The sequence below is a fragment of the Loxodonta africana genome, chromosome 7 (assembly GCF_030014295.1).
Source record: "Loxodonta africana isolate mLoxAfr1 chromosome 7, mLoxAfr1.hap2, whole genome shotgun sequence".
Taxonomy (NCBI): Eukaryota; Metazoa; Chordata; class Mammalia; order Proboscidea; family Elephantidae; genus Loxodonta; species Loxodonta africana.
The window spans coordinates 30,239,613-30,264,094 of record NC_087348.1 but is presented as its reverse complement, the minus strand read 5'-3'; the positions used below and the strand labels follow the sequence as shown (position 1 = coordinate 30,264,094).

General features: G+C 37.3%; 1 pseudogene; it reads right to left on the bottom strand.

Annotated features, from left to right (window-relative positions):
• Positions 1-22,214: 22,214 nt before the first annotated feature.
• Positions 22,215-23,108, bottom strand: LOC135232099 (olfactory receptor 8K3-like; annotated as a pseudogene).
• Between the last annotated feature and the right edge of the window lie 1,374 nt (positions 23,109-24,482).

Here is a 24,482-nt window from a genome sequence, read left to right as displayed (position 1 = left end):
GCTAAGCTCTTAACCACTGTGTCACCAGGGATTCTGTTCCTTACTACTTAATGATAATTCCTGATATCCCCCACTGCACATTTATTATAAACCTGCCAAGACTAAGTCCTACATCCACTTCGTGATGGTTTTCCTTTATTTGGTTTGAGCAAGCCTAGCATCCAAAATGAACCCATTGGGTTGCTGAGTCAATTTATTAATTCATTGTCTTCGTTTAATTTATTTTTTCTCCCAGACATCCTCCTAGTTATTCGCTCTTTTATGAACCCCATTGTTACCTCCCTTCTTTTAATCTGATACTTTTTGTCATCCTAGAGTTGACATCACTAATGCAGAAAATTGCCATTAAGAGATAATTTAGAATAGTTGTTATAAGCCTGAAACTTGGAGCTAGACCGTGTTTGAAACTTGGTTCCAATGCTTAAGACCACTCTAACCTTGTACAATTTATTTATCCTTCATGAGTTGAACGTGGATAATTTATTTACCCTCTCTGAAACTCCTCTTTTGGGAATCTCATCCATGCAGAAGGATGTTAGGAAAACAAGTACTTAAGGTTGTCAAATGGCTCACAAGTCCAGTCCTCACTGTTCTGATGAGTTTGTGGTTTTCTTCACTCCACGATGGTAGATTCAAACTTTGAACCCATTGAGTTGGACAGTTTTTGAGGTAGCCAAGAGGGCTTCAAAGGGGCAAGTCCACTTCTGCTAAAGAAACCAATCACCAAACTGAAATGGACGGAGGGCACCTTTGGTTCAGGCAGTCTTCTGAGGTGAGCATATCTGTGGAGAGAAGACAGTGTCAACAAAAGGAACAGCAAATATTTAGTAACTTGAATGTTGCCAACCTCATGGAGGGAAGGAGGTTAGTCATAATTAAGGCAAGCTATGTTGGTCTTTTCTATGTTGGTCTTATTAGGGTTATCTAAGAAAGGGTGCCCATATAATACCTCAAGTGGACTAAGCTTTAGTTTGCCTCTAGGGATGGATCAAACTCTCAGGAAGGCCAAATGCAGCACCTTTTTCCATATCAATTTTGTCTATTGGTACAGCTTTCCTAGGTGTCTCTTCAGAGCCTGGTTAGCCCACTGTATTCTGCAACTGGACTGGCCTCTCCCGGCTGTGTGTAAGTTCCAATTAATGTCCAGGACTTTTTTGAATCAGTTGTACCTCCAAGGTCACAAAATGGGGCCCGCTGTTGCCAACGGAGGTGGGATGTCAAATCAAGCGATGATTTCATTTAGGAGCTGTTTCACAAATTCAGTTGCCTTTTCAGTTCTGCAAGGGTTAGTGAAGGTGTCAATAAAGACCAGCAGATATTTGTAATTCTGGGAGTTCAAGGCATCTCAGTGAAATCAACCTGCCAGTTGTCTCCAGGCATTGCCCCAGTTCGCTGGACCCCTGGGGGTGGTTCAGTGTTTTGAGGATTATTTTATCACAGGAGGGACAGCTATTTACCACTCCTGAAATAGTGGTGTGCACCTTTGAGCCAATTAAATGCCTCTTAACCCCGTCACATAATCGTATCAAAAACCTATTGCTCTGTCCTGGTCCATTTTAAGGGATCTGTGTCATTTCCCTCTAAGGCTTCGTGTAAAGGCTTGGCAATAAGTCTGAAATTTGGAATCCAGATGTGGCAAAAATCAACCATTCTCCAAAAACCTTGTTGCTATCTCCAGTTGGTAAGGGCCGCCAATCTGCAGATCGAGTCTTTTCAGGCAGGGAGGATTTCTCAACCTTCCTATCTGATTTTAAACTCAGATAAATCACCTCCATTTTGTTGACTTGAGCTTTTTACTTTTGAGACTCGATACCCTACATTTTCTAGAAAGTTCAAGACCTCTGTGGTACTCTGGAGGCAAGCATACTCACTGTGGCTAACATTGAGTAAACATACTGGAGGAGTATACCATTGGTCAGGGTAAATTGTCTCAATTCCTTACCTACGGTGGGTCTAAAAGGAGTGGGGCTGTTTTTAAACCCCTGGGGATGGACCTGTCTGCAGAGTTGTTGCTTTTTGTCCATTGCCCAGGTCTTTGTACTCAAAGGTAAAAATTTCCTTTTTTTTTTTTTTTTTAATCTCTTCATATGCAGAAGAATGTATCTTTCAGATCCAGCACAGTGAATCTGGAAAAACTGGGCAACAAGGTCAATAGCAGGACACACTGTTTGGAAACTACAGGGTGGACCATGACTTTTACCTGATTGATGTCTCACAGATTCCAAATAAACTGTTATTCTCCATTTTTTTTCTTCACCGTCAGGATAGGGGTGTTGAACTGTGACTGACATGGTCTGAGCAGTCCATGTTTCACGTATCTGGTGATGATTTTGCCCTTACCTGTCAGACCTCCACTCAGACTAATGCTTAAGTGGAAGGGAAACTATGCCAGGTTGGGGCTCAACTGCAATGGGGGAACATTTTTGACATATGCTGGCACCTTGTAGGCCCATACGTATAACCACAGGATCACTGCGTGCTCAATGTCTGGCTCTACTGATCCCTGGTAGTGTCCTTCCATGCTGTAATTGGTGGGCAACTCTGTGGTAAGGGCCATCTCCACTCACCATCCATTCTCTGATGGTACCTGCATCTGCCTGGTCTCTTTATCTAAAGAAATTTGTGCTTTCACTTTGCACAAGTTTCTTTTCAGCAAGGGAATGGGACAGTCAGATATGTAGAGAAAAGAATATGTTAATGACTTGCCTTCTATACGGCAGGTTAGAGGCTGGAGGAAGGGATGGTTCTTCTCTTACCTGACACTCCCAGACTGACACAGCTTGTTTTGTCAGGGCTGTCTTTTTCAGGCTCAGGGCAGAGTGGGTTGCTCTGGTACCCACTGCAAACCATACAGTTCCCCCTCGCCCAACACACACACACAACTTCATTATACACAGTGGATCAATGGGAGACATTCCTCCAGTCCTCCTCAACTAGACTCTTTACCCATTGGCCTCATGGGCAAGCTCAAAAATAAATGAGATCCCTAATTCCACATCTTCCTCAAGTTTTGGGAGTTTTCTCCATATATCCTGGGCACTCTGATATATATCATATTCATGAGGTGAGAATTTCCAAGACTCTCAGGGTGTGTGTCTGAGAACTGTGTGAATGCCTCATACACACATGTTACACACTCACACAACATAAGTAGTTGCACCAACCTAATAACAGACTCCTAGAGACTTTTATACCCACAAGGCTCAATTCCTGTCACTTCTTGGGAGTCTAATGGCCTTACCTAGGAATTATCCTGTTATTTAACAAATAACTCCAAATACCTAGAGCCTTTAATGCCCTCTATGGTTGATTCCTCCTGCTTCTTGGGACTCTGCTAAGACCTTATATAGGTACTTACCACATAACCCAGGGGCATTTCGCATCTCCCAAGAGGTCATTCTTTGGTCCCAGATGAATCAATTCCAGGGCTACTAGAAGGTCTCTTGGAGAAATCTCCTGGTGGCACCAGATGTCGGGCTGGTCTGTTGTCCTATCTGCCACTGGAACTGAGCAGATGACTCCTGTCTGCCTCACCAGAAATGTTGCCGGGTGGAAACTTCAGGTTCTGCTTGGTGCAACTCATCTCAGCCAATGAGCAATAGACCAAAGTAGAAGAGTAGGAGAGTAGAAAGATGTCTTTATTTCACTGTGCAAGGAAGGGAAACAGTTGGGGCTGCTATTGCCAAGACTGCTCAGAGAGGGCAAGGGGAAAGGTTACTTACAATGGGTTTACAAGTAGGAAGCTCATACAAGTTACATCAGCCACATTGTTAATGATACTAGACCGCTGCAATGGGGTTTACATATAACTTCATGCAATGCATGTTCAGAATATGGTGGTTAAACTCTACCAGACGCACAGTATTACTCTATATGAGAAGTAAAATATTTTCCTGAAAGTCAACATGGCGCCTGAACTTGTTTTTGCCGATTTCAACTAGTTTTGGGAAGAAGTTAAGGAAAAGGGAACCAGGAATTTAATGTAAAGCTATGGGGCATGTCAAGCAAAGGAACCAGGATTCTCATGTAAAGGTAGGAGCAGGCCAAGCAAGCTGCTCAAGAAAGTGGAATTTTCCCCAGCCTGGGGAGCTCTGTCTTATTATGACCATCTTCGCTTTCTAACTGCTTCAAACTTTCAAAAATATTTATGCTCACAGGACAATATAACATGCATCTTTTTCATATATTCCAATGAACTATTTTTATTCGAATTTCATTGACTACACAGGGGATTTTACTTCATGATCCTGAATGAAGAAAATAATTCAGGTTCTAGTAGCTTCAACAGTACTGTAGAAATTTTGAAAAGAAAAAAAAAACCTGAAAATTCTTGTTGAGTAACGTGGAACAACTATGTCCATAAGGCAAGATAACTCTATCCTTGCCACATAACAGACCTTACTTTAATTAGAAATACAGCATGGTGCAAATCATGGGATTATCTCATTTTCCCTCTGAGAAGTAGGGTAAAAAAAAGTCAATGAAAATATTGTGCACAACCAATATTGACCAAAGTTTAGGAAGGCCAAACCAATGAAACAGAGGTAGCAAACTTAAATCATCAGAGAATATACTGTCACCCAAAGATATATACAAAAAATAATTCAACAAACATTTAAAAAAGTATTTCATACAGATAAGAAAAGATAACAACCCATGAAACTATACCAAAAAAAATTAATAATTATTAAATAAGAACAACTAGTGTATATCCTGATCTATATACCAATTAAAATAAATTTCTTGAGGTCATCCAGAGTTGCCCCCAGGTTTGGAATTCCTTCCTCACTCCCAGATCCAGGCAAAATGGGTTGATTATAAGAAAGTCAGATGCTGAGCTGAACCTGTGGATTCCTTAATTGTAAGGTATGTTGAGTTAACAGATTTGCATGTGAAAATAAAGTCATTAATAAGAAAAGAGAGGAAGTCCAAGGTCTGGAATGGGGACATTTGAGCAAATTTAGACAACTTGAGTACTTCACATCATCACAGAACACTGAGACTCCTCCACCTGGCCAAAATCTGATACTCCCCTCAGAAACTCTGAAGGCTAAAACAAAACGTAAGTGCTTACACAAACACACATACACAAACGCAAGAACTGATGCTGCGAGTTTATTCTAATAGTTGAAAAAAACACCAGGATCACTGTAGCTCCACTTTTGTACCTCGTACCTTTTCCCACTTCCACTCAGCATACCCACTCTCCTTGTCTGACTTTATGGTTCCCAACACATTCTGCTCTAGCCCTGGTGGTGCATTGCTTAAGAACTTGGCTGCTAACCAAAACATCAGCATTTTGAATCCACCAGCTGCTCCTTGGAAACCCTATGGAACAGTTCTACCTTGTCCATTAAGTTTGCTATAACTCAGAATTAACTCAATGGCAAACGGTTTTGTTTTATAGCACATTCTCAAAAAAAAAAAAAAAAAAAGTTCTGTTGTTGAGTAGATTCCAACTCCTAGCGACTCTATAGGAGAGAGTAGAACTAACCCACAGGGTTTCCAAATCTGTAAATCTTTGTGGAAGGTGACTGCCACATCTTTCTCCCATGGAGTGGCTAGTGGTTTTGAACCACCAATCTTTCAGTTAGCAGCCTAACAATTCAACCACTGCGCCACAAGGGACCCAACACATTCTTCTGCACTATAGTTTACTGAATTATTATATTTGTGATCCATCTCTTCTCTTCAAGGAAGGAAAATATTTTTTACTCTTGTTCATCAATGCGTTTAGAAGAGTGCTTGACAAATAGAAAAAAATTTATAAAAATATGAGAAATATATTTTGGCCTGCTATACCCTATGGAGACACACAGACAAGTTTTAAAGCACATGATGTAATTTATAGGAACCATATATACATTTTTTTATATAGTACATCAAACTTTAGAAAGTATTTTACTTATTTTTTCCCATGTCTTAACAGTTTCTTTTTTTTTTTTTTAACCAGGGCATATTTTACATCTTTGTTCCTTAAGCTATAAATCAAGGGATTCAACATGGGGTTAACCAGGGTGTACAATATAGAAGCCACTTTATCAGTATCAAAGGAACCACTGGACTTGGGCTGCATATACATAAAGATTAAAGTCCCATAGAACACTATCACCACAGTCACGTGGTATCCACAGGAGAAAAGGCCTTGTGCCTTCCCTCAGCTGAGTTCATCCTGAGAATGGCTAAGAAAATGAGCAGATATGAAACAAGAACTATTAGAAGGGATATAATCAAATCCAAAGATGCTAAGATGAGAATGACCTATTGAATTTCATGTGTGTTTGAGCAGAGCAAAGACAACAAGGGGTTACTGTCACAGTAGAAATGACTGATGACATTGTAGCCACAGAAGGATAAATTAAAAATCTTTATGGTGACCAAAAGAGAAACAAATGTGCTGTAGAGATAGGTTATTGCCACCGGCACCCAACAAGTCCTTTGTGACATGATGGCTATGTAGTGCAGAGGGTTACAGATGGCCACAGAGCGGTCGTAGGGTATTGCTGATAGAAGGAAAATTTCACTACTTATGAACACAATAAAGAAAGCTAGTTGTGCAGCACAAAAATAATAGGAGATTGTATTTTCATCCACAACTAAATCTACTAACATTTGGGTCCTACAGCTGTTGAACAACCAAGATCGGTAATAGCCAGGTGTCTGAGAAAAAAGTACATGGGAGTTTGTAACTTGGAGTCCATCTTGGTGAGGATGATGATGCCCAAGTTGCCCACCACTGAGATCATGTAGATGATGAGGAACAGCCCTAACAATAGAGCCTGCAGCTCTGGGTGGTCTGTGATTCCCGTCAGAATGAATTCATTCAGTGCTGTCAGATTGTGTTTTTCCATCTTGGTCTATGAGGAAACCTATTCTGGATAGAGACATCAGCAGAGTCAATAGGTTTTATATAGCATCATCTGGTAGATCTTTGGTATACAAAGGCAATATGTTAAATGAATAAGATAAATCCAAATTTTCCAATATAGTTATTTGAAATTAAACCCACTTCCCACAAATAATATATAGCCACATGAAGATTGAAATAGAAAGAGAGGGAGAGGGAAAGAGAGAGAAATCGAACTTGTTATAAGTTGGGTAAAATTTGCTCCCCAAAGAACATTTGTCAATGCCTGGGACATTTGCAATGTCACAACTAGGAGAAGGGTACTACTTGTATCTAATGGAAGCCTGGGATGTTACTAAACATTCTACTATATACAGGGTAACGCCACACAATAAGAAAGTTTCGAGTCCAAAATATCACTAGGGCAGAAGTTGAGAAACTCTGATATAAACATAGCAATAACACAGATAAAGATGTAGGTGTACAGGTACATGTAGCTGTAGATGTACATATACATATACATGCACATATACATATACACAATACAGATACATATACACGTTCATATACATATACATAGATGGGATTCCTGGTGGAGCAGTGGTTAAGGGCTTGACTGATAATAAAAAAAAATTGGCTTTTTGAGTCTACCATCCTCTCCCTGAGAAACCTTGGGGCAGTTCTATTCTGTCCTAGTGTCTCTATGAGTCAGAATCAACTTGATGGCAAAGGGTTTCAGTTTTTTTTTTTTTTTTTTTTTAATATATACATATAGATGTATGAAGCAAAAATGAAAAAAGTTGAAATTTTAAGTGATAGGTACATGGATGATTACTAAATTTTCTTTTTTCTTGTAAATAATAACACATAATCACATTTACAAAATTATAATGCAAATGTTAATTTCATTATAAAAATTTTAAAGTGCTAATTCACTAAATGTGTGGGAACATTTAATATGCCTTTCTTCAAAACATAGTCCTATAAAAGCCCTTGTGCCATGGGTGGTACTGACTAAGACAATACACTTGACAGGTATCGAACACATGTATTAACAAGGGATTATTTGTCTTTATACAGGGAACTATTCTGGGTGGTAGACCCTTGCAGATATAGTCTCTGTTATACCACCGCTTGTGGGTTATAGAAACCCTAGTGGCATAGTGGTTAAGTTCCAGGACTACTAATCAAAACATCAGCAGTTCAAATCCACCAGGTACTCCTGGGAAATTCTATGGGGCAGTTTTACTCTGTCCTATAGTGTTGCTATGATTTGGAATCAACTTGACGGCAACGGGTTTGGTTCTGGTTTTGTGGGTCATAGAATAAGATACCTTAATTTCTTTATTTACAAATGCAAAATGACCACTTCCCCTCAGGGTTGTTGGAAAAATAAATAGTGATTAAATGTTTCAATGCATTTAAGGTATTGGGATATAAATCTCAAATATCAAGTGTATAGTGTTATTGTCGTTTTTAAAAGGATGACAATAATTTACATGAAAGGACTTTTCTTTATATATGTATACATAAATTGTTCTAGTGTGACTTAGCTTCTATGTCAGGGTTATGACGATGAGTAGGTTGAGAAGTGTGTTACCCATGTAACTGACCCCAGCTCTTCTCTCTCCAATCCTCAAGTTCATAACTAAAATTGGACCGTCAGTGTGCCGGTCTTCTGGATAATACATCTTCTACTTAATACATTTTAATATAAGTTGATGGACTGCTAAACTAAAGATCAGCAGTTCAAAACCACCCATGGCTCCATGGGAGAAAGAAGTGGCAGTCTGCTTCCATAGTTATTTACAGCCTTGGAAACCCTATGGGGTCACTGCTGAGTAAGGATCACCTTAACAGGAGTGTGTTTTAATATACATTTACTTAAAATATGTCCTAACCTAGGAGTATTTTCATTTTAACTAATATACTAAGTTGTTTGTAACAAATCAGATATATTTTCTCATGAAAGAATCTAAGATAGTGAGAGGAGATTTGAACAAATGGGAAAAAGTGAGGTCCATGTCATTGTTCTTATATAATGTGATTTCATTAAGAAATTCCATTTGAATAAAGAGACCCTCTACTTTAAACGATTATATAGTATGTAATGCATATAAACATAAGTTAAAATGTATATACGTATCCCTAACATACCACAGATTAAAAAAAAAAAAATGCCAGAGAAGGATAAGGATGGCAGTTTAAGGTAAAAGAATGAACGGTTTGAAATGATACTACTTACATGAAAATAGCAGTACCAGCAGCCTCTGATTCCAGAATAATCAAGCAAATAGAAAAATATAATTGTACCATATTAAATATTAAAATGGCTACTGGGGAAATACACTCTCATATAAAGCATTGCTTGTACAGTTGTGACCCTATGCACACACATTACTTAGGTCGGAAAACAAACTATTGGCCTCTTTCCACCTAGAACAAAGGAGAATGAAGAAAACCTAGGCGTAAGAAAGCAAATAGTCCAAAGGACATATGGCCCACATGAACCACAGCCTCCTCTAATTTGAGACCAGAAGAACTAGATAGTGCCTGACTACCACTACAGACAACTCTGACCAGGATCACAATAGAAATTCTGGGGCAGAATGTAAAAAAAAAGTTCCAAAAAATTAAAAAAAAAAAAAAGATGGGATTTGCTGGTTTGAAAGAGGTTGCAGAAACCCATGTAGACACTCCCGGTGGCCACCTTTCAGCCCAATAACAGATGGAGTAATTAAATTAAATAATAACATCTGTGAAGAATGTGCCCCTTAGAACAATCAACTTTTTGAGACAAACAGGGAAAGAAGGCAGGGAGGACAGGGAAACCTGACTAATGGAAACAATGAAGCTGGGAAGGAAATGAGAAGAGTGCTGACACATTTTTTTGTAAGAATCTTTGACTGGAAAATTAATTTGCTATGTAAACTTTCACCTAAAGCACAATAAAATGTTTTTTTTTTTTTTAAAGAAGTACTGAATTGAGTATCAGTAGGTATTAGAATTAGGAAATCAGCTGTCTTCAATGAATACAATAAAAGCTATATAAATCTTGTTTAGCTGCAATGATGAATGAGTGAAGAAAAAAAGTTCTTATATTTGTAAGTACTGCTTTTCCTATAAGGTAAAGGACAGTAAGGGGACTTCCTCTCAACAGCTCTGGAGCTCCATGGACAGCACCAAATTATTTGGGAAGCTCTGGTGGCTTCGTGATTAAGTGCTGCGGCTGCTAACCTAAAGGTCAGCAATTCACATCCTCCAGGAGCTCCTTGGAAACTCTGCGGGGCAGTTCTACTCTGTCCTTTAGGGTCACTATGAGTCAGAATCGACTCAATGGCAACGGGTTTGGTTTTTACACAGTTATTTAAATATATGTTAAATATTAAATTACACTTGAGAGGTACATAAGAAGAGCCTAGAGCCATTATGTAACTAAGGATTTGGAAGGACATCAACATTGGAGACTGAATACCTGCAGCTTCATAATTTTGCCAGAGTAGTTTTTAAGGCTCTATATGCTTCCTTTACTTTCACCTTTGTGTTCTATTATTCACATAATTAGGACACTTGGATGGCACAGATAATCAAGCACTCAGCTACAGATTGAAAGTTTGGGGGATCGAGTCCACTCCGAGGTGCCTTGGAAGAAAGAAGGATCTACTTCTGAAAGTCGCAACCATTGAAAAACCTATGGAGCACTGTTCTCAGACACAAACAGGGTAGCTATGCGGCAAAACTGACTCCAGGACTTTTTTTTTTTTTGTCTTTGATTCTTTTTTATTCATATAATTATTTATACAAAGTAAAATATTATTTAGCCATATAACGATAATATTTCATAGACGCTTATGAGCATTTAGCCTCTGAAACAAAGTGTGAATATTTGGAAAAAAAAAATGACAGAAAAAGGGAGAGAGATCCTCGTCTCAGGTACTATACAAAGTAGAATGCACACAGGACTAACTCAGAAATCCTGCTGAAATCCTCAGAAATCCTTGCAACGAATTTGCCATTGAATAAAGGTGGGACCCTGCAAGTGTCACTGAAACATCCTGGGTATTGCTAAAATATAAAAATAGCCCATCTTTTTACCTGTAATGAAATCTCTGTCTTGACTCTCCCATGTGTTTCTCAACATGACATAGAGAGACAAATTTATGGAATTTTTTTTCACCCATGGAGATTCTGCCTGAGAAGATGCCAAGCAATTTGTTGATTTGTCCTGAACCACTTAAAAGCTTAACAAAGTATCTAGGGGTTGTCTGTTAATTGTCCAGGACAATTTGTATTCATCAGTGAGCAAGTTTTCAATCATATAGTGTGTATACATATCTGTATTTATCTATTTCATACATTCTTACCTTTTACTCTTTGTTGACTTTCCATTTTTACCACCCAGGTACCTGGATTAAAACATCATACTTATAAATCAGATCTGTCAGTATTCCTCGTTTCTACAGCTGTCTCTTCAAATAGATGACAAAATGAAGATGTGCTTAAACACTTTCTTATTATATTATTTAAAAGACTTAAATGGAATAAATGTATTGTATTGCCCATACGTTAGGTATCACTTCCTTGTTTGCTGTTGTTATTGTTGCTATTATGGTTATTGTTCAGGGTTTGTTTGTTTGTTAGCTTTGTTTTTGACCTCAGGAACAGAAATGTTGCATTTGCTTCTTGTTCCGTGGTCAGCTGCCATCATAGTCTGCTTAGGATTTTTGCTTGTTTGTTTAATTTTCTTTTATTATATTTCAATATTTTATGGTTTTCCATTCTCTCCAATTCTCATCCCAGAACATCTTTCTCACCTTCATACATATTTGGCTGTGCTTCACATATGCTCAACCATAGCAATATTACCCTTGTGTCTTAGGCCGAGTTCTTCAGAGAAGCAAAACCAGTAGAGCATATAAATATACATAGAGAGAGATTTATATCAAGGGAATGGCTCACGTGGCTGTAGAAGCAGAAGCTGGAATGCCCTAAGTCTGTGGGTCGGAATAGAGGCTTCACCTGATTTATGTAGCTGCATGGGCTGGCTAACAGAACATCTGCAGGTCAGAGAGCAGGGCTCTTGCTCACAGGTTGGGAAGATCAAAGAATCCCAAGATCCAAAACCAAAACTGCAGGCAAGCTGCTGGTTCAGTTCTTAAGAACCAGAGGTCAGAAAAATAGGAGCCTATTGCAGGATCCAGAGTGAGAAAAAGCCAATGAACCTTGGTAGAATGTCGACTTCTATTCCATGCAGGCCACAGGTGTCAACTGAGTGCTACTCACAGCAGATGCCATCATGGAGATGATCACATCATCATAGAACTGCCATGCCACTGAGAATCATGGCCTAGCCAAGTTGACACAGAACCTTAACTGTCACACATTGTAAAGTGTGATATTTTACGTGTAATGTCTTATTATGAATATACGTTTATCATGCTATAAATCTTTTTGGTGCACTTTGCCATTTTAGCTATTCATAATGTATCCATTCATGCTTTTTTTTTTGCTTATTTGTGATATATATATGTATACATATACATAATTTTTTCAGCAGTCACTGCTAAGTGAAAATTTGTAGGTTTAAACCCACAAGCCATTATGGGGAGAAAAGACTTGGTCCTCTGCATCCATAAAGATTACAGCCTAGGCAACATTTGGGGCATTCCCACTCTGTCTTTTGAGTCACTATGAGTCTCTCACCGTTTACCCTTTGGTATGGAGTGTATTCCAAGTCATCTCACAGTTTAGGAATCTAGAAATTCAAGTTCAGGACACCAGCTCCAGGGGAAAGTTTTCTTTCTCTATTGGTTCTGGGGAAAAGTCCTTGTCATCAACCTTCCCCTGAACTAGGAACTTCTCGGCTACTGGATCCCTGGTCCAAAGGATTTTCTCATTTAGTGGTGACATTTTCTTGGAGGCATGAGGTCCTACACCTTTGTGCTCATTTCACTCTTTTGTATCTCCAAAGAGATTTACTCACAATACATCCTAATCCAGTTTGAGTCCTTCCTTATTAACATAAAAAAAAAACTGTAATACTGCCTCATTAACTTCATATAGGTTAGGATTTACGACATGTAGAATAATCACATAAGATCACAAAATGTTGGACAAGGACACTATACTGGGAATCCTGACCTAGCCGAGTTGAAACATATTTTGAGGGGACATAATTCAATCCATTACTAGTGTTATATCTAAGAAATCCCAAAATGTATCTGTAAAATAAACAAAAACCCACTTAAAATTCAGACAGGCTTTTTTTTTTTTTTAATTGACCACTAACCTAAAAGCAAATTCACAAGGAAATGCTAAGTTAACTTTTTAAAACTGTAATTCTATTGTAGGCTCTATTAGATTTTATACATAAAAAAATTTCATCTATCAGTAAAAAGAGTTTTACCTCTTCCTTTCCAATCTGAATGCTTTCTATTTATTTATTTTTATTGCCTTTTACTTTCCAGAACATCCACTAAAATGTCCGATAGACTTGGCAAGGGTAGATTTACATATTGTGTTCCTGGTCTTCCTGAGAATTTATTCAATCTTTCATACCATGTGTGATGGCAGCTGTAGGTGGATCACGGATGCCCTTTATCAGTTTGAAAAAGTTCCTTGTTTATATTGTCGTTAGTTGAGGTTAGTTGTCAGTCAAGTCGGTTCCAATTCCTGGTGACCCGATGTACAACAGAATGAAACACTGCTTAGTCCTGCACTATTCTCACAACCATTGTTTTGCCTGAGTGCATCCTTCAAGCCACTGTGTCAGTCCATCTCATTGATGGTCTTCCTTTTCTTCACTGACCCACTACTTTGTTGTTGCTGTTGTTAGGTGCCTTTGAGTTGGTTCTTACTCTATGTACAACAGAAAAAAACACTGGCTGGTCTTGTGCCATCCTCACAAATGTTATGCTTGAGCCCGTTGTTGCAGCCACTGTGCCAATCCATCTCATTGAGGGTTTTCTGTTTTTATTGTAGACCCTCTACCAAGCATGATGCCCTTCTCCAGGGACTGATCCTTCCTGATAACATATCCAAAGTACATTAGAAGAAGTCTTGCCATCTTTGCTTGCAAGAAGCATTCTGGTTGTACTTCTTCAAGACAGATTTGTTCATTCTTATGTCAGACCAATGTATATTCAATATTCTTCCCCAAAACACCAATTCAAAGGTGTCAATTCTTCTTTGGTCTTCTTTATTCATCCTCCAGCTTTCACATGCATATGAAGCAATTGAAAACACCATGTGTTGGGTCAGGCAACCTTAGTCCTTAAAGTGGCATCTTTGCTCTTCAACACCTTAAAGAGATCTTTTGCATCCAAATTGCTCAATGCAAAGTGTCCTTTGATTTCTTAACTCTTGCTTCCATGGATGTTGATTGTAGATCTAAGTAAAATGAAATCCTTGACAACTTCAATCTTTTCCCTATTTATCATGATGTTGCTTATTGGGCCAGTTATGAGGATTTTTGTGTTGTTCGTGTTGAAGTGTAATTCATACTGAAAGCTATGGTCTTTGATCTCCATCAATAAGTGTTTCACGTCCTCTTCGCTTTCAGCAAGAAAGATTGTGCCACCTGCATAATGCAGGTTGTTAATGTGTCTTCCTCCAATCCTAATGCCCAGTTCTTCTTCACGTAATCCAGCTTCATGGATTATTTGCTCACCATATAGATTGAAAAAGTATGGTGAAAGGATTCAACCCTGATACACATCTTTCTTCACTTTAAACCATGCAGTGTACTCTTTTTCTGTTTGAACTACTGCCTCTTGGTGTAAGAACATGTTTCTCATTAGCACGATTAAATGTTCTGGAGTTCTTGTTTGTCTCAATGTTATTCATAATTTGTTATGATTCACGCAGTCGAATGCCTTTGCATAGTCATTAAAACACAGGTAAACATCTTTCTGCTATTCTCGGCTTTTACCCATGATCCATCTGACATGAGCAATGATATCTCTCATTCCATGTCCTCTTCTGAAACCAGGTTGAAAATCTGGCAACTTGTTGTTGATGCACTGCTAAAACCACTTTTGAATAATCTTTAGCAAAATTTTATTTGTGTGTGATATTAATGATTTTGTTAGATAATTTCCTCAATCTGTTGGATCACCTTCAGTATTAATTTAGTTAAAATTTTATCACAATATTGGGACATTGAAAATGTTTTTCTACATCTGTTTATGTGGCTTTATTTTCATTTCAAATTAGTTGTAATGGTGAATGTCTTTCCTTGGTCTTTAAAAACCAACTCTGCATTCTTGGGGCACACCTAATTTGGTGCATTACTCTCTTTACATGTTTCTGGACACAATTTCTTTAAATTTTTAGAAAACTTTTCACATATACCTTCTGCTGTTTTCTTCTTTTTTTTAATACTTTTGCCTACCTTTGATATCAGAGTAAAGCTATCCTCATATAGAAAATGGAAATATACACTCTTCTTCAGTTTTCTGGAAGAGTTCATAAAGAACTGGCTAGTTCTTTTTCCCTAAACATTTAATAGAATTTCCCGATCAAGCCATTTAGACTTGACTGGGGATTGGGGGTATTTTAAATTTAAATTTCCATTTTGATATTCTCTTTATCAATGAATTTTTTTCTTATATGTTTTCCAGTCTCTATATACATGGAAACACCATAACCCTCCGTGTATGGTCCTGACCTAAAACCCAGGTTGAATTTTTTTTTTTTAAATGGGCAACCTTAGTGTATTTAAAATTTACTTTATTTTTTCTCATTACAAACTTTTTGGGTATTAAAAGCATAAAAATAAGCAAATATGCATGGAAAATTTGGAGGGAATATGGGGCAACAATGTCCAGAAATCATAACAAATATATAAAATGTTACATATCGCAGCTCACACACTACAAATACACCGTAAACCAAATTTGGGATTATCTCCTTTTGCTTCTTTCAAGTAGGAGAATCAAAATGATGAATTCAAACTATAGGTCCTGATCAAAATATATTGTACACTCATATTAACCAAATTTTAGAAAATTCAACAAAACAAAAACAAGGAGGCAACAAACCTAACTTCATACTTCTGCATGCTCTGCAAAACTGTAGTAGTGATGTTAACTCTTCGCTGAATGCTCGGTAGAATTCTCTAGTGAACCTGTCAAGGGCAGGGCTTTTTTTTTTTTCCGGTAAGGAGTTTTTTAATTATCTCTCCATCTCTTCTTTTGTTACAAGCTCGTGTGGGCTCCTCTTGCTGATCTCTTTCTATTTGTTCATGATGTAGGGTTAATATTTTGATTTTGTCCCCTTTTTCTTTTTGGTTGTATGCATTCATTGCTATCAACCGACCTTTAAGCACTGCTTTCTCTGCGTCCCAAAGCTTCTGGTAGGATGCGTTTTCATTTGCATTTGATTTTGTAAATTCCTTTATTCATTCCTTAATTTCTTCGGTAGCCCAGTAGTTTCAGAGAAAGGTGTCACTCAGTTTCCAAGCATTTTTTTTTCTTTCTTTTTCTGTTATTGATTTCTACTTTTATGGCTGTATGGTAAGAAAAGATGCTTTATAAAATTGATGTTTTGGATTCTGTTAAGGCTTGCTTTGTGGCCTAATACGTGGTCTCTTCTGGAGAACGCTCCACCTGGGTTGGAAAAGAAATTATACTTGGCTGCTGTTGGGTGCAGTGTTCTGCATATGTCTATGATATCAAGCTTGTTCACTATGAAATTTAGATCTTCTTTGTCTTTATTGAGCTTTTTCTGGATGTTCTGTCCTTCACCAAAAATGGCGTCAACTGTCCTACCATTATTGTGGAGTTGTCTATTTCTCTTTTCACAGCTGTTAGAGTTGGTTTTATGTATTTTTGAGCCCTGTCATTGAATGAAAACCGAATCTTTTCATTTAATGAAAAATTGAATACATAAATATTTATTATGGTTATGTCCTCCTTGTGTATTGACTCTTTAATCATTATATAGTATCCTCCCTTATCCTTTGTGGTGCTTTCAAGTCTATTTTGTCAAAAATTTATGTTGCCACTCCTGCTCTTTTTTGATTGTTGTTTGATTGAATTTTTTTTTTCCACCATTTGAGTTTTAGTTTGTATCTTTGTATCTAAGGTATGTCTCTTGTAGGCAGCATATAGATGGACCATGTATTTTTTATCCCTTCTGCAACTCTCTGTCTTTTTATTGGTGCATTTAGTCCATTATATTCATTGTAATTACAGATTGGTATGAGTTTAACGCTGTCATTTTCGTGCATACTTTTTGTTCTTGTTTGTTGACAGTTTCTTTATTCCACTTAATTTCCTTTGCTGAGTCATTTTTTTGTGTGTATTTTCTTTTCATCTTTTTCATTGAGGTTGATTTCATATTTGCTGGTCTTTATGTTTTTCCTGTTTTTTATTTTGATGTGCAGGATTGTTAATTTCCTTTGTGGTTACTTTAATATTTACCTCTATTTTTCTGATGTTTAAAAAATCTTTTATTTCTAATATCAACTTTGAATTCCTCTCCATATGAAAGTTCTATAACTACATTATTTACCCCTCTTTTTTGTTTAAATGTTGTCATCTTTTGCATGTTGACATCTCTCCATTCCCTATTTTCAGCACTTTAGCTTGGATTTATTTTTGTGAGTTCCCTATCTCAGGTGATATCTGGTTGTTCTGACCTATGTTCTAATCTTGGGTTGTTATCTGATGTTATAGATTGTCCAACCAGAGGGCTCCCTTTAGGTATTTCTTGTAATTTTGGTTTGGTTTTTACAAATTCCCTAAACCTCTGTTTATTCTGAATTGCCCTAATTTTGCCATCAAATTTGAGAGACGGTTTTGCTGGGTATATAATTCTTGGCTTGTAATTTTTTTTTTTTTTTCCCTCAAGTCTTTATACGTCATCTCATTGTCTTCTTGCCTGCAGGGTTTCCACTGAGTAATCAGAGCTTGGTCTTATTAACTCTCTTTTGTAGATGACTTTTTGTTTATCCCAAGCCACTCTTAAAATGCTCTCCTTATCTTTGGTTTTGGCAAGTTTGATTATGATATTTCTTGGTGACTTTCTTTTGTGATCTACCTTGTGTGGGGGTTCTATGAGCTTCTTGGATAGATATCTTCTCATGTTTCATGATATCAGGAAAGTTTTCTGTCAACAAATCATCAACAATTCTATGTTTTCTGTTATTCCCCCGTTATGGTGCCCCAAACAATCATAGGTTATTTCTCTTGATAGAGTCCCATGTAATTCTTAGGGTTCCTTCATTTTTTTTAATCATTTTATCTGATTTTTCCTCAGATAATTTGATGTTAAATGCGTTGTCTTCAATCTCACTAATTCTGCCTTCCATTGCCTCAATTTTGCTGTTATGACTTACAACTGAGTTGTCTCATTCCGAAATTCTTTAGCTAATCTTTTGGATTTCTGTTCGATATCTCTCTGTGGATTCTTGCAGCCTGTTAATTTTGTCATTATGCTTTTGTATAACCTTCTTAAGTTCCTCTGTTGCTTTGTCTGTGTGTTCCTTGGCTTTTTCTGCATTTTGCATAAACTCCTTCTTGATCTCTTGAATAGCTCTGTACATTAATCTTTTGAATTCTACTGCCAGTAATTCCAAGAAGTTATCTTCCTCTGGAGGTTTCTTTGTTTTTTGTTTTGGTGGTTTGCTAAAGCCATCATGGTCTGCCTCTTTATGTGATTTGATATTGACTGTTGTCTTCAAACAATCAATAAGTTATTATATTTATTTACTTAATGTTTACTTACCGTGTCCTAGTTTATTTTTATTTTGATATGTCCAAATAGGCTAGTCTCGTGAGCTGCTTTGATTACTGATGTCTTTAAAGCTGTCATGTGCTGTCATCAGGTGGTTAGAGCTGTGACTAGGAATGTGAGCCCAGGAGTCCTTTTACTTCTCTTGTGTTGATTCAGCTTAGGAGAGCAGGTCAGTCATTCACCAAGTGTGCCTTTCAGGCTCTCACCTACAGTCCTAGACATGCAGGAGTCATGTGAGTAGGTCCAAGTATCTGGCTGCTGTAGGGGGTCATATGCTGGGGAAGGCAGGGGGCTGACAGCTGTCCTGTAGACAGTTGTCTACAGGTATGTGTCTGTTCCCTAGAGTGTGTAGGTAGGAGGCTTTTGCAGTTGGACTTTGGGCACCTAATACTGTTGGCTGTAGGGACTGAGAAGAAACACTTATTGTCAGACACCTCCACAGGTGGCTGGGTGATATGGGTGGAGCCACCAGTCCTCAGACCCAATGTGGGTAGATGAGGACCCTGCTTAAACGGCAGAGTAGTATCAAATGTCATGAATCTGCCACTCGTCTTAGCTGTTGCAGTTGAAAATAGGCTTCAGGTATATACTCTGTTATACTGGGCTAATGAGTGTCTATGGTGTTGAAATGGGCCCGCACAGGTCTAGGAAGTAGTGAAAGGCATTCAAGGCCTGAGGACCCCTTATGCCTGTTCCTAGGCAAAGGGTCTATGGTGCCCTGAATTCCCAGCTTAGGGGAGCTGGCAGATTATTTTTTTTCCTTTTTGTTAATTTTTTCCTACTCCAAATCTAGGAGAATGGTTCGGGGCACTCTTTAGGTCATACTTCTAGACCACCAAGCTTAGTGATCACTGACACCAGGCCAGGACCCAGAGCAGAGAGGGGAGGGAGGTACTTCCCAAGGAGGGGAAGGGATTTTTGAACCACACAGTAGGTTAGATGCTTGTACCTATCCTTTGCCAGTTCAGAACTGCTTCTCCATGGTTCCAGAGGTTTGAACAGACTATCTGCCATTCTCTTACTCCTGATGTGGAAAATGCATCCCAAACACAATTGCTTGCCTCAGCCCAAGCTAGCCAGCTCATCTAGAATGCAAGGTGCTGGCCAGGTCAGGTCTGGAAAATCCTCGCTTCTTCTGAACTGTCTCTCCCTCTCTCTGCCACTCCGGACAACTCCTTAAACTTGTCTTTGATGTTCAGGTCTCCTAGACTGTCATGTATTATTGATTCACTTGTTTTTTCAGGTCTTTGTTGTTAAGAGGGATCTTAGGAAGCATCTGACTAATCCAACACCTTGACGCCGCCTGTTTGTACTAATTTTTTTTTTTTTTATAACCTCAAGGAGAGTTATTAGTCACTCCAACTCTCCTTTTATTGTAAATTGTCTGTTCGAGTCTTCTCTGTTATTTTATTTATTAGATTAAGATATTCTATTTTATTGGCATGACTCAAAATGAGAAGAAACAGCTGCAAATAGCCAATAATAATTGAACATAGATTGTATGAAATATGAATCCCAGATAATTGGAAGTTGTAAGAAATGAAATGGAACACATAAAGACGGATACCCTAGGCATTAGTGAGCTGAGATGGAATGGTATCGACCATTTTCAAACAGGTAATCATATGGTATGCTATGCCAGAATGACAAATTGAAGAGCAATGGCATCAAACTCATCATCAAAAAAAAAAAAAAAAATCATTCCAAGACCTATAATGAGGAACAATGCTATCAGTGATATGATAATATTCATATGCCAAAAAAGACCAGTTAATACTACTATTATTCACATTTATTCAACCAATGCCAAAGATGAGGATATTGAAGATGTTATCAACTTCAAAGTCTGAATTCATCAAAATTGCAGTCAAGATCCATTGCTATTATTTTTACATATCGCTGGACCCAATTTCTTAAATTTTTCTTTGGATTTTTCACATACCTGCTCTGTTGTTTTCTTTTCTTTAATGCCTTTGTTTACATTTGATATCAGAGTAAAGCTATCCTCATATAAAAATAGGAAATGCAAAATACCCCTCTCTTCAGTTTTGTAGAAGAGTTTGTGTAGAGTCGGTTAATTCTTTTCCCTAAACACGTAACAGAATTTCCCAGTCTAGCCACTTGGAATGATTCAGAATGGGGTGTGTTTTAAATTTCCATTTTGATATCCTGTTTATAAACGATATTTTTCTCACATGTTTTCTAACCTTTACATGTATGCAAATATATCATAACCCACCTTGTAGGGTCCTAAAATAAGACCCAGATTGGATTCTTTTCTAAAGACAACATTAACGTGTCTAAAATTTAATTTTTTTTCTCCTTACAGATTTTCTGAATATTAAAAGAATAAGAAAATATGCTTGGAAAATTCAGAGGGAATATGTAGCAACTATGTCCAGAAATCATGGCAAATATATAAAATGCTACATATCACACCTCACTCACTGGAAACACAGCATGGTCCAAACCGTGGATTATCTCCTTATGCTTCTTTCAAGTAGAATTATCAAAATTATGAATTCAAACAATACATACTGATCAAACTAAAGTGCACACTCATATTCATCAAGTTTAAGAAAATTCAGCCAAACAAAAACAAGATAACAAACATAACTCATCATACAATAGACCTCTTATGCAAGGCTACATAAACAATTAGAAAATGACTTCTAAACAAGAGTAATTGTTCTTTTCTAGAGAGATAAGGATAACAATCTATGAGACAAAGACATGGAATTAGGAAGCAGTATCAATCTGGGACAGAAAAAAAAGAAAAAACCTGGAAATTTCTGTGGCTGACCTCAATAAATTTATCTTAACAGTTATACCCCCTATCTGGATACAGACAAAATGGGGTAACTTATACAAAACCAGACACCTAGCTGAACCTGTTGAATATAATTTTATTTTACTACTGTTTATATCAATATTACAATATAGCAATAGTAAAAATAATAACAAAGTAAACCAATTCTAAAGGCTCAAATATGAAAGTAAAGGCCCTGATGATGAAAGACAGGGATTTCAAGGTTTAGAAAGTGGACATTTGAGCAAATTCAAATGACTGAGTACTTCAAATCAATCCACCACACTGAGCCTTCTTTTAATCAGAATTAGCCAAACAGGGCAGAATGTGAGCGACAAAACAGAAGGTGTGTGCAAGCGCACACTCACACACACACACACAGACACTTTCTACTTTTTTTTTCTACTAGATGAGGAAAATGCCAGGTATTTGGAAATCTTCCTGTATCTACTACAGTTTCACTATTCCACTCAAGACATTCAATTTTCTTTTTTTTAAATCTAACACCCCCCATAACATTCTAATATACTTTCAAGTTTCTTAATTATTATGCTTATCTTGCATCACTCCTGCTCAAGGAAGGCAACACTTTGTACTGTTTCATTTGTTAATCTACTTACAGACTTAGTAGAGTCACTGGTAGAAGGCAATATAGAAATATATGTTGAACTTATCTGTGTTTTCTGTGCTTGCTACTCCCTTTGGAGGCACACAGAAAAAAGTTTGAAGCCCAAATGTACTTTACATGAATCATATGTTATAGTGAACTTTGAGGAAATATATTGCATGGCCGTCCTAAAGTCCTATGTAAGGCACATTTTACGTCTCTTTATTTCTCAAACGGTAGATCAAGGGATTCAACATGGGGATTACCAGGGTGTAAAATATGGAAGCCACTTTATCATTGTCAAAGGAATGACTGGACTTGGGCTGCAGATACATAAAGATTAAAGTGACATAGAACACTACCACCACAGTCAGGTGGGATCCACAGGTGGAGAAGACCTTGTGCCTGCCCTCAGCTGAGTTCAGTCTGAGAATGGAGGCAATTATGAGTATGTATGAAAGAAGAACTATTAAGAGGGATGAAAGCAAATCAAAAACTGATAAAATAAGAATGACCAATTTGATTTCATGTGTGTTCGAGCAGAGCAAAGATAACAAGGGGAGAATGTCACAGTAGAAATGCCTGATGACATTGTAGCCACAGAAGGATAAATTAAAAATCTTTATGGTGACTAGAAGAGAAATAAATATGCTGTAGAGTTAAGGGATTGCCACCAGCACAGAACACATCCTTTGTGACATGATGACTGTGTAGCACAAAGGGTTACAGATAGCCACATAGCGGTCATAGGACATTGCTGACAGAATAAAAAATTCAGTAGTTATGAATATCAGAAAGAAAACTAGCTGTGTAGCACAAAAATAATAGGGGATTGTATTTTCATCCACAACAAAATGTGCCAACATTTTTGGTCCTACGGCTGTTGAATAACCAAGATTAGCGATAGCCAGGTGTCTGAGAAAAAAATACACGGGTGTTTGTAGACTAGAGTCCATCTTGGTGAGGATGATGATGTCCAAGTTGCCCACCACTAAGATCATGTAGATGATGAGGAACAGCCCAAACAATGGAGCCTGCAGCTCTGGATAGTCTGTGATTCCCGACAGAATGAATTCATTCAGTGCTGTTAGATTGTGTTTGTCCATCTAGGTCTATCAGGAAACCTATTCTAAAGGGATAAATCAGCATCTTCAATAGCTTTCCTATAACAACATCTGGTAGATTTATAGTATGCAAACCCAGTATGAAGAGTATAAATCCAAACATTCCATTTAGAATATTTGAATACATACCCAACTCCCACAAATTTTACACACACATATACATATTAGATAAATTGATGGATACATTGGTAGGTAAATGAAACAAAAATGAATAATATGTTAACCCTTTAGATGTTAGGTCATGGATATTGATTGTACTCTTCTTAAAACTTGTCTTTTTCACACACCTAAAAAAACATGAATATATTTGAACCCCCTCCTTCAAAACATTATCTTATGAAAACTCATACATACAGATGGTCCAGGATGGAACAATCAACATACTAAACAGGTTTTCAATAGACACATAATTGATCACAGTGGAAATTATTTGTCTTTATACATGAAAACATCCCTAGAGATATATGTGTATTGATGGAACCTCTGCATACAATGTGGTCTTTTGGGGAAATCGCATAAGTTATATGAGTCTTTTTAACCCCATCTGAAAAACCATATTCCAACTCTTTTTTGCAGGGTTGTTAGGAAGGATAAATGAGAGTGAAATTCTTCAAGGTGTCTATGATAGTTGAAAATAACTCTAAATTAGTATGTGCCTAGTACTATTTGTTCTATCTATCTATTTGTTCATCTTTCTGTCCGTTTATATATCTATCTATCATTATCATCTATCGCTTTTTGATGTTGACAGAAATTACTTGAAATTATCATTTTTTTTTGTTAATTGTTTTGATCTTTAAGATATATATAGGTATATTCTTCTGGACTAGTTCTTTGTCACCATTTTCATGATGAATAGGTTCATTAGGGATGTTATGCTTGTAACTGACCCCAGCCCCATAGTCCATAACAACCATTCTATGACTAAAGTGTCTGAAAGTGTCATTCTTTAGATTACTTTCTTTTTTGGTCTACTTAAAATACTTTCTCCTCCAGTTGGGCATTCATATTGTAACTGACACATTTTAGGTTTTTTGTAACAAATCAGGCATATATTTTTTTCTCTTGGAGAAACCTAAGAAATATGAGGAAATCTGGGCAAATAGTAAAAACTTGTTGCCATAAACTCTCCCTTGTAAAAATGTATCCTGTACTTTTTATGAAAAAGGAAGTTTAAAAAATCACAATATGATACAGTAGCATAGGTGAAGAAGCAAATATACTGATGATGATATCTATGGAAATTAACAGAAGTTATTTGAAATCTTTTTGAACACGAAGCATGTTCCATTAAAAATGAAACTTTCATGTGGCATGAGATATCACAGATAAATTAAAGTATAATCTTTAAAAAAT